The sequence below is a fragment of the Dama dama genome, chromosome 3 (assembly GCF_033118175.1).
Source record: "Dama dama isolate Ldn47 chromosome 3, ASM3311817v1, whole genome shotgun sequence".
Taxonomy (NCBI): Eukaryota; Metazoa; Chordata; class Mammalia; order Artiodactyla; family Cervidae; genus Dama; species Dama dama.
In genome coordinates, this window is record NC_083683.1 from 35,067,824 (window position 1) to 35,078,314 (window position 10,491).

Genomic DNA, 10,491 nt, shown 5'->3' on the forward strand with positions numbered 1-10,491 from the left:
AGAAATGCTTTGACAATAATCATTGAGTAATGTGGAATTTTTCCTTTGTAGCAATAAATACAATCCTAAAAGTCAAAACTGTATCTCCTCTTGACATAAATACCCTCAGTTATTACAATAAAGAACACACCAAAACAGAACTTCACTTCAGTTCAATCGCTCAGTAGTGTCCAACTATTTGCGACCCCATAAATCACAGCACGCCAGGCCTCCCTGTCCATCACCAGCTCCCGGAGTTTACTCAGACTCATGCCCATCGAGTCGGTGATGCCATCCAGCCATCTTATCCTCTGTCGTCTCCTTCTCCTCCTGCCCCCAATCCCTCCCAGCATCAGGGTCTTTTCCAATGAGTCAACTCTTCACATAAACAGAACTTAGACTGGTTAAAAAAAGTGATTTAGGAACTTCCCTGGTAGTCCAGTGGCCAAGATTATACACTCCTAATGCAGGGGACCCAGGTTCAATCCCTCATCAGGGAACTAGAGCGCACATGCTGTAAGTGAACGATCCTGCATGCCACAGCTCAGACCTGGTGCTGTCAAACAAATGAAGTAAGTAAAAATAAATTAAAAAGATGATCTCTGACACTTTTGTTCTTCCCATCTTGGTCTTCAGACACTTGACTGTTACAGTTGAGCACTGTCGATCTGAGGTATGTTTCAACAGTGGCTGAAGGATTCATTTTAATTAAGTTTAAGGTATATACAGACACATACCCACACATATATGAACAAATATGTATACACACATACCCTAATACACAAACATGACTGTGTTACACATTTACCCATGCTGTCTGTGCTGGGGTGTCCACATTTTATTTTTTGATATTACTTCTAAGTGTATCTCTGCAATTTTTCTAAGTACAGCTTCCAAGTCCTGCATCTTCATCCATTAATTTTAATGAGAGCCTTGCTTCTCTTCCATGCCCTTTTCAAATGTTGACTGCTTTGTGTTACACGGTCACAGGCTCTTGCCTCCTTCAGTGCTGTTCCCCGAGCCTAACTGGCCCGTCACTCTCTTCTCTCGATGAGCTCTGTTTTTTCCCCAGATCACTGTCTCCATGGTCCTTCCTAGCCACTGGTGCAACTGGAAGAAGGTTTCGATTAAAACATTTAATGTTATTTTTTCCCATTAATTGTACATTTGGGTTTTTCCCATGGTTGTCTTACCAGCTCATAAGTGCAGGGTTTTGATTACATCATTATTTAGATAGCTTGTCATTTATCAATCTGAATATGCTCATACAGACACATGCACATTGGATTTGATCACTGTGATAGTTTGGTATAATTGGCCATTGAAAAGAAGAGAGGATTTTGAAGGAATATCCTTTTTATTTTATTTTTTCTGTCATGGCGGGCTTGCTGAAGAAGACCACTGGCCTGGTGGGATTGGCTGTTTGTGAAACTCCACATGAGAGGCTAAAAATATTGTATACAAAAATTCTTGATGTTCTTGGACACATCCCTAAAAATGCAGCGTATAGAAAGTATACAGAACAGATTACAAATGAGAAGCTGAGTATGGTTAAAGCGGAACCAGATGTTAAAAAACTAGAAGAGCGACTGCAGGGTGGCCAAATAGAAGAGGTGATTCTTCAGGCTGAAAACTAACTTAGTCTGGCAAGAAAAATGATCCAGTGGAAACCATGGGAGCCTTTAGTGGAAGAGCCTCCAGCCAGCCAATGGAAATGGCCAATATAAACAGCATTAACTAACTTATCTGTTGATAGGAGACTGATGTAATTAAATATTCTGTTATATGTTAAAAAAAAAAAAAAGAAATGTTTTTATTTATTACTTATTTATTTATTTATTCATTTATTTTTATTAGTTGGAGGTTAATTACTTTACAATATTGAAGTGGTTTTTGCCATACATTGACATGAATCAGCCATGGATTTACATGTGTTCCCCATCCTGATCCCTCCTCCCGCCTCCCTCCCCATCCCATCCCTCTGGGTCTTCCCAGTGCACCAGCCCTGCACACTTGTCTCATGCATCCAGCCTGGGCTGGCCATCTGTTTCACCCTTGATAGTATACTTCTTTCAATGCTATTCTCTCAGATCATCCCACCCTCGCCTTCTCCCACAGAGTCCAAAAGTCTGTTCTATAATTTGTGTCTCTTTTTCTGTTTTGCATATAGGATTATCATTACCACCTTTATAAATTCCATATATATGCATTAGTATACTGTATTGGTCTTTTTCTTTCTGGCTTACTTCACTCTGTATAATGGGCTCCAGTTTCATCCATCTCATTAGAACTGATTCAAATAAATTCTTTTTAATGGCTGAGTAATATACCATTGTGTATATGTACCATATCTTATCCATTCATCTGTTGATGGGCATCTAGGTTGCCTCCATGTCATGGCAATTATAAACAGTGCTGCAATGAACACTGGGGTACACGTGTCTCTTTCAGATCTGGTTTCCTTGGTGTGTATGCCCAGGAGTGGGATTGCTGGGTCATATGGCAGTTCTATTGCCAGTTTTGTAAGGAATCTCCACACTATTCTCCATAGTGGCTGTACTAGTTTGCATTCCCACCAACAGTGTAAGAGGGTTCCCATTTCTCCACACCCTCTCCAGCATTTATTGCTTGTAGACTTTTGGATAGCAGCCATCCTGACTGGCGTGTAATGGTACCTCATTGTGGATTTGATTTGCATTTCTCTGATAATGAGTGATGTTGAGCGTCTTTTCAAGTGTTTGTTAGCCATCTGTATGTCTTCTTTGGAGAACTGTCTGTTTAGTTCTTTGGCCCATTTTTTGATTGGGTCATTTATTTTTCTGGAATTGAGCTGTAGGAGTTCTTGTATATTTTTGAGATTAATCCTTTGTTTCTTCATTTGCTATTATTTTCTCCCATTCTGAAGGCTGTTGGAATAGCCTTTTTAAGCCAAAAAAATCACCTCCCATGTGGAATCAGTTCAGTTCAGTTGCTCAGTCATGACCAACTCTTTGCAACCCCATGGACTGCAGCACCCCAGGCCTCCCTGTCCATCACCAACTCCTGGAGTTTACTTAAACTCATGTCCATTGAGTTGGTGATGCCATCCAACCATCTCATCCTCTGCCATCCCCTTCTCCTCCTGCCTTCAATCTTTCCCAGCATCAGTGTCTTTTCAAATGAGTCACTTCTTTGCATCAGGTGGCCAAAGTATTGCAGTTGCAACTTCAGCATCAGTCCTTCCAGTGAATATTCAGGACTGATTTCCTTTAGGATAAACTGGTTGGATCGCCTTGCAGTCCAAGGGACTCTCAAGAGTCTTGTCCAACATCACAGTTCAAAAGCATAAATATTTCGGTGCTCAGCTTTCTTTATAGTCCAACTCTCATATCCGTACATGACCACTGGAAAAACCATAGCCTTGAGGGATGGACCTTTCTTGGCAAAGTAGTCTCCACTTTTTAATATGCTGTCTAGCTTGGTCATAATTTTTCTTCCAATGAGCAAGTTCTTTTTAATTTCATGGCTGCAGTCATCATCTGCAGTGATATTGGACCCCCCCCCCCCTCAACACACACACACACAAAGTCTGTCACTGTTTCCACTGTTTCCCCATCTATTTGCCATGAAGTGATGGGACCAGATGCCATGATCTTAGTTTTCTGAATGTTGAACTTTAAGGCACCTTTTTCACTCTCCTCTTTCACGTTCATCAAGAGGCTCTTTAGTTCCTTTTCACTTTCTGCCATAAGGGTGGTGTTATCTGCATATCTGAGGTTACTGATATTTCTCCTGGCAATATTGATTCCAGCTTGTGCTTCATCCAGCCCAGAGTTTCTCATTACGTACTCTGCATCTAAGTTAAATAAGCATGGTGACAGTCAGGTGGTCAGTATTCCCATCGCTTTAGGCATTTTCCACAGTTTGTTGTGATCCACACAGTCAAAGGCTTTGGTATAGTCAATAAAGCAGAAATAGATGTTTTTCTGGAACTCTCTTGCTTTTTGATGATCCAATGGATGTTGGATGCAATTTGTTCTCTGGTTCTTCTGCCTTTTCTAAATCTAGCTTGAACATATGGAAGTTCACGGTTCACATACTGTTGAAGCCTGGCTTGGAGGATTTTGAGCATTACTTTGCTAGCATGTCAGATGAGCACAACTGTGTTGTAGTTTGATCATTCTTTGGGACTGGAATGAAAACTGACATTTTCCAATCCTGTGGCCACTACTGAGTTTTCCAAATTTGCTGGCATATTGCGTGCAACACTTTCATAGCATCATCTTTTAGGATTTGAAATAGCTCAACTTGAATTCCATCACCTCCACTAGCTTTGTTCGTAGTGATGCTTCCTAAGGCCCACTTGACTTCACATTCCAGGATGTCTGGCTCTAGGTGAGTGATCATACCATTGTGATTATCTGGGTCATGAAGGTCTTTTTTGTATAGTTCCTCTGTGTATTCTTGCCACCTCTTCTTAATATCTTCTGCTTCTGTGAGGTCCAAACCATTTCTGTCCTTTATTGAGCCCATCTTTGCATGAAATGTTCCCTAGGTATCTCTCATTTTCTTGAGGAGATCTCTAGTCTTTCCCATTCTATTGTTTCCCTCTATTTCTTTGTACTGGTCACTTAGGAAGGCTTTCTTATCTCTCCTTGCTATTCTTTGGAGCTCTGCATTCAAATGGGTATATCTTTCCTTTTCTCCTTTGCTTTTAGCTTCTCTTCTTTTCACAGCTACTTGTAAGGCCTTCTCAAACAGCCATTTTGCTTTTTTGCATTTCTTTTCCATGGGGATGGTCTTAATCCCTGTCTCTGGTACAATGTCACAAACCTCCATCCATAGTTCATCAGGCACTCTTTCTATCAGATCTACTCCCTTGAATCTATTTCTCACTTCCACTGTATAACCATAAGGAATTTGATTTAGGTCATACCTGAATGGTCTAGTGGTTTCCCTACTTTCTTCAATTTAAGTCTGAATTTGGCAATAAGGAGTTCATGATCTCTGAGCCACAGTCAGCTCCCGGTCTTGTTTTCTGACTGTATAGAGCTTCTCCATCTTTGGCTGCAAAGAATGTAATCAATCTGATTTCGGTGTTGACCATCTGGTGATGTCCACATGGAGATTCTTCTCTTGTGTTGTTGGAAGAGGGTGTTTGCTATGACCAGTGCGTTTTCTTGGCAAAACTCTGTTAGCCTTTGCCTTGTTTCATTTTGTACTCCAAGGCCAAATTTGCCTGTTACTCCAGGTGTTTCTTGACTTTCTACTTTTGCATTCCAGTCCCCTACAATGAAAAGGACATCTTTTTGGGTGTTAGTTCTAGAAGGTCTTGTAGGTCTTCATAGGAGTGTTCAGCTTCAGCTTCTTCAGCATTACTGTTCAGGGCATAGTCTTGGATTACTGTTACATTGAATGGTTTGCCTTGGTAACAAACAGAGATCATTCTGTTATTTTTGAGATTGCATCCAAATACTGCATTTCAGACTCTTTTATTGACTAAGATGGCTACTCCACTTTTTCTAATGGATTCTTGCCCACAGTAGTAGACATAATGGTCATCTGAGTTAAATTCACCCATTCTAGTCCATTTAAGTTCGCCGATTCCTAAAATGTCGACATTCACTCTTGCCATCTCCTTTTTGACCACTTTCAATTTGCCCTGATTAACACACGGACTTAGCATTCCAGGTTCCTATGCAATATTGTTCTCGACAGCATTGGAGCTTGCTTCCATCACCAGTCACATCTACACCTGGGTGGTGTTTTTGCTTTTGCTCCATCTCTTCATTCTTTCTGGAGTTATTTCTCCCATGTGGTGGAGAAGGAAATGGCAACCCATTCCAGTGTTCCTGCCTGGAGAATCCCAGGGACAGAGGAGCCTGGTGGGCTGCCATCTATGGGGTCGCACAGAGTTGGACACACGATTGACATGACTTAGCAGCAGGAGCAGGTCCCATGTGGAACAGACTGAACAAAGTGATATGGCCAGCACAAGCAGGAAGCTACACATCACGGATCAAAGGTAACTCCATCTGGGAAAATCACTGAGATCCCATGTAGTTTTGTCAGAATTTCAGGATAAGAAATAGTGTGGGACCCTGGCTCTTCCATCTTGTCTGTGCCTTTGTCTAACCACAGGGTGTGTCTGCAGGAGTAGGCCTGGCATTGAGAGGAAGTTTTGTTTTTTTTCCTGTTGCTGTTGGTTTTATAATGGGCGGGTTAGTTACGTTTCAGAAACATAGCTCTAGGTGGTGAGTCGGGAGGAAAGTTCTGTGTGGAAGAGTGAGCGTAACTAGAATGTTGTGAGCCAGCCCACTGCAGTGTTCCCAGCAGCAGAGTGGTCCCGATGTGTCTACCAGCAGCTGCTGTCTTGTGCTTCAAACTTAAGTGATGAGGAAACTGACCCTGATAAGTTTTTAACAAAACCAAACACCAGAGACAGACATCATTCCCTTCCACCCAACTCTATGTCCCTCCCAGTTTTTCTCTTGCTGAAGAGTCCTCCTCACCCAGGGAAGGACAGCACTAAGTACTTACTTCTCAGGCTTTGCTTGCAGCCCAGATACAGGCATGTTGTAATCCAGTGCAAGTGAACGGCTGTTACTGGACCTTCTGGGAAGAATTTTTCCTTGATGAAAGAGATGCAAAAATGAAAGTCCCCAAATAAATACCTTTCTGTGTTGGGCATTGCCATAGAAGGGCATGCTATTGGAAGCTACTGTAGCCAAGAGAATCACAGAGAACTCGCCTGAATCTTTGATGCCAGTGAGCAGGGGTGTAAACCCAGGGGGATCCCTACCCTAGATCTCTCTGTGTATATTGAAAAATAAACCACTTGCATTGAAATCACTTTTCTGGCTGTCATATATATCCTAACTGAACAACACTCTGCTGGACAATTGTAATATGATCTCTTCTGATGTTTATAATCATCCTACCAGATAAGCTTTTATTTTGGGGAACTCCAAACTCACTGCAGATGGTGACTGCGTCCATGAAATTAAAAGACGCTTGATCCTTAGAAGAAAAGTTATGACCAACCTAGCCAGCATATTAAAAAGCAGAGACGTTATTTTGCCAACAAAGATCTGCCTTATCAAAGCTATGGCTTTTCCAGTAGTCATGTATGGATGTGAGAGTTGGACTATAAAGAATGCTGAGTGCCAAAGAATTGATGTTTTTGAACTGTGGTGTTGGAAAAGACTCTTGAGAGTCCCTTGGACTGCAAGGAGATCCAACCAGTCCATCCTAAAGGAAATCAGTCCTGAATATTCACTGGAAGGACTGATGCTGAAGCTGCAACTGCAATACTTTGGCCACCTGATGCAAATAAGTGACTCATTTGAAAAGACACTGATGCTGGGAAAGACTGAAGGCGGGAGGAGAAAGGGACGACAGAGGATGAGATGGTTGGATGGCATCACCGACTCAATGGACATGAGTTTGAGTAAACTCCAGGAGTTGGTGATGGACAGGGAGGCCTGGGGTGCTGCAGTCCATGGGGTTGCAAAGAGTCGGACACGACTGAGCGACTGAACTGAAACAGGTAAGCATTATGTCCCCATTTGAGAGATAAGAAAACTGAGGCTTCAAATGATGCAAAACCTTGTCCAGTGCCCAAAATCTCTTAAGCACAGAAGCCAGGGTTTGAATCCATGTGCCCGTGACTGGAGTACCATTGCATCACTAATTCTCACTTGATTTCTGCCATTCTGGCCCATCTCACTGCCTCTGTGTAACTGCAAATATTTACCGATGGAGTCAGTATTTGAACCTGGCAGGGAGGTACATCTTTGTTCTGCGATCACAGCAGGCACTATTATATAAGAATTAGTTCAGTTCAGTTCAGTCACTCAGTCATGTCCGACTCTTTGCCACCCCATGAATCGCAGCACGCCAGGCCTCCCTGTCCATCACCAACTCCCGGAGTCTATTCAAACTCATGCCTGTGGAGTCAGTGATGCCATCCAGCCATCTCATCCTCTGTCATCCCCTTCTCCTCCTGCCCCCAATCCTTCCCAGCATCAGGGTCTTTTCCAACGAGTCAACTCTTCGCATGAGGTGGCCAAAGTATTGGAGTTTCAGCTTCAGCATCAGTCCTTCCAATGAACACCCAGGATTTATCTCCTTCAGGCTGGACTGGTTGGATCTCCTTGTAGTCCAAGGGACTGTCAAGAGTCTTCTCCAACACCATAGTTCAAAAGCATCAATTTTTTGGCACTCAGCTTTCTTCACAGTCCAACTCTTACATCCATACATGAACACTGGAAAAACCATAGCTTTGACCAGACGGACCTTTGTTGGCAAAGTAATGTCTCTGCTTTTTAATATGCTATCTAGGTTGGTCATAACTTTCCTTCCAAGGAGTAAGCGTCTTTTGATTTCTTGGCTGCAGTCACCATCTGCAGTGATTTTGGAGCCCAGAAAAATAAAGTCTGACACTGTTTCCACTGTTTCCCCATCTATTTCCCATGAAGTGATGGGACCAGATGCCATGATCTTAGTTTTCTGAATGTTGAGCTTAAGCCAAATTTTTCACTCTCCTCTTTCACGTTCATCAAGAGGCTCTTTAGTTCCTCTTCACTTTCTGCCATAAGGGTGGTGTCATCTGCATATCTGAGGTTATTGATATTTCTCCCTGCAATATTGATTCCAGCTTGTGCTTCTTCCAGCCCAGTGTTTCTCATGATGCACTCTGCATATAAGTTAAATAAGCAGGGTGACAATATACAGCCTTGACGTACTCCTTTTCCTATTTGGAACCAGTCTGTTGTTCCATGTCCAGTTCTAACTGTTGCTTCCTGACCTGCATACAGGTTTCTCAAGAGGCAGGTCAGGTGGTCTGGTATTCCTATCTCCTTCAGAATTTCCCACAGTTTATTGTGATCCACACAGTTGAAGGCTTTGGCGTAGTCAATAAAGCAGAAATAGACGTTTTTCTGGAACTCTCTTGCTTTTTTGATGATCCAGCGGATATTGGCAATTTGATTTCTGGTTCCTCTGCCTTTTCTAAAACCAGCTTGGACATCTGGAAGTTCTCGGTTCACATATTGCTGAAGCCTGGCTTGGAGAATTTTGAGCATTACCTTACTAGCATGTGAGATGAGTGCAATTGTGCCGTAGTTTGAGCATCCTTTGGGATTGCCTTTCTTAGGGATTGGAAAGAAAAGTGATCTTTTCCAGTCTTGTGGCCACTTAATATAAGAATTAAGATGAGCACAAAAGCCAATTTTATTTGTTGCATGATATTTTAAAACAGAATAATTTCAGATGTTTCTTTTTCATATAAAAAGGCTAGAGCATACATATCCTCGGTTATAATTAGACATTGAGTCAGAAATAGAAACTTAGCTTTGCAGATATTTTTGGAAGCTTCATGACTTTTCGACTTTCCACTTTTCATTTTCCCCAAAGCATTCTCCCCTGGTCCTCGAGCCTCTAGTTTCTCACAAGTCCAATGACTTAACTAGAAGGATTTGGAAATCAGCCTCTAGCAAATAAATGTTTCCCAGTCCTCCCATTTGAAAACCCACAAAATCCCTATAAAATGGAAGAGGGAGCGATTAAGAACACAAGTCAGAGCATATTCTATTTTTTTTTTCTTAAATACTGCTTGACTTTTAAAAGGTGTTTAGTTTGACAGTTTCTTTGGAATTGAGCAGGTGAAACCTGATTACTTGTGTGTTTATCGGTGGGCCCTTTTCCAGATATAATTTTGAAAGATGCAACATTGCTGGTTTCACCTTCTCTTTGCTCTCCCAGATGAGAGAGCATGGTCTCTGTTAGCCTGAATCCTTGGCCTTTTTTTCTTGCTCCAGCCTGTCTTTACTGCAGAGGATTCTTCTTTGACAATTTTCGTTCCTAAACTTTATCTCTAATGCTTCCTTGGTAAATGAAACCAAACTAATATGTGACTGGCATTTCAAAGTTAAATTTTTATATCATGCACAGTGGGAAGTACTACATTTGCAAAGCCTTAACCCAGAATAGTAGCTTCCTTTTAGGGGAGACTGCAGCCAGAATCAGAGGATTCCACTAAAGGAGGCAGAATAATGCCATGTAGGCAGATGCCTCTTGCACCAACCAGCCATGGAGGGTGGCAATGTAATCTGGGAGCCTTAAAAACAAAACTGGAAGGCAAATGGGAAAATTTATTGCAGGAGTGTATTCTTCAATTGGAAATAGAGCTTTTGGAAAACAGCTTTTATAATAATGTGAGAAAGGCTAGGCCAGCTACTGTTACTTTTCTGAATTCATACTAGCACTAAAAGCAATGAGGGTAGAGAAAATAAACTCTTCTCTTTTTCTGACCCGAGCCATCATCATCCGTTACCTGAAATTACTCTCACCAGTACACACCTCCCCTTTTCGGTGTAGTCTCGAAACAGCAGCCCGAGTTACCCCTTTCTAAAGTAAATGAAACCGGGATGTGCCTCTGATCCAATACCCTTCCTGCTCACTCACGATAAAAGCCAGCGTTCTGACAATGGCTTCGCAGCCCTGCTTTGCTTTCACCAGACTCCTGTTTTG

General features: G+C 42.1%; 1 pseudogene; it reads left to right on the top strand.

Annotated features, from left to right (window-relative positions):
* Window positions 1–1,355: 1,355 nt before the first annotated feature.
* LOC133041460 (NADH dehydrogenase [ubiquinone] 1 alpha subcomplex subunit 5-like) lies at window positions 1,356–1,788 on the top strand (annotated as a pseudogene).
* The last annotated feature ends 8,703 nt before the right edge of the window (window positions 1,789–10,491 follow it).